Here is a 1269-nt window from a genome sequence, read left to right as displayed (position 1 = left end):
AGAGAGAGAGAGAGAGAGAGAGAGACAGAGAGAGAGTGAGAGACAGAGTCAGAGAGAGAGAGAGAGAGAGAGAGAGAGAGTTCATGTAGTGCAGCAGTCAGATGTGGGTTAAACTGGGATCCACCATCATTACAGACACCACAAACAAACCACAGCATGTGTGTGTGTGTAATATAAAACAGGCTGTATAGATAGTTTGAGTATTTCTAAACTGAACGTCTACAAAATTCCAAAACAAAGAGTCACAAAAACACAGAATAATTACAGTGAAGGTTTGTCTGGTTTTAGTCTGTAATGTTTTTAGCAGAAGTGAGCGGCAGTCTGGACATTCACTCTCCAAACGAACCCTGCGATGACCCAAACCGAAGGAAACGTGTTCATGTTAGATGTTGAATGAGAGACGGGTGTGTGACCGTATAACTCACAACATAGATTTTCATAACTTTCACTAAAGAAATGAAAAACCTTGTGATCATCTAAAAATAAGGTTATGTTCAAATGGGTGCTTTTAAACTCTGGGAGCAAGCTGTATTTTTTAGTCTTCCACAATCATGTCTAACACAAGAATTCAAAAGGCCATGCACAGCTGATGTTTGTCTAATGCTGTAAATGATGCAATAATGATTTTGAAGTCTTCATTTTCACATCACAGTCTCATCAGCTTCATGATCTGAAGACACTTTCTGTCTTCTATCATCTGACTTTATTTGATTTATTTAGTTATTTATTAGATATTATTTATTATAATGATCTTGCTTGGTCTATAAACACCATGCACTGTGCTGTGTTTTACCTTTCTGTGTTTTTCTTATTTGCTCCTGTAAATCTGCTTTGGAACAATGCACATTGTGAAAAGCGCTATATAAATAAAATTGAATTGAATTGACTGCAGCAGACGGATGTTCAGAATGACTATTGAATTCATGATCAGAAGATCTGTGGTAACATCTCACCATTGGTTGTTGTGGGATCATATTTGCAAATGTTTGCATGTATTTGTATAGTTCATATCTCTTGCTGTCGATGAGTGATTTGTTTTTGAAGCCTGTGCGCACAGGTTAGGTTTCTATACATTGTGGGGATTTTCCATAGGTGTACTGGACAAACTGTATTGCCTTCCCCCAACCATCACAGAAAACTTTCTGCATTTTTCATTTTCAAATAAACATCATTTAGTATGTTAAACGCGCACACACTCTACAGTCCTGCTCAGAGAAACACGTCACCGCACTCTTTGATTAGTAAAACATGTTTAATAAACGCATCACA

Source organism: Triplophysa rosa, linkage group LG7, assembly GCF_024868665.1.
Source record: "Triplophysa rosa linkage group LG7, Trosa_1v2, whole genome shotgun sequence".
Taxonomy (NCBI): Eukaryota; Metazoa; Chordata; class Actinopteri; order Cypriniformes; family Nemacheilidae; genus Triplophysa; species Triplophysa rosa.
The sequence above is the reverse complement of the archived record's forward strand: the minus strand, read 5'-3'. Positions refer to the sequence as shown.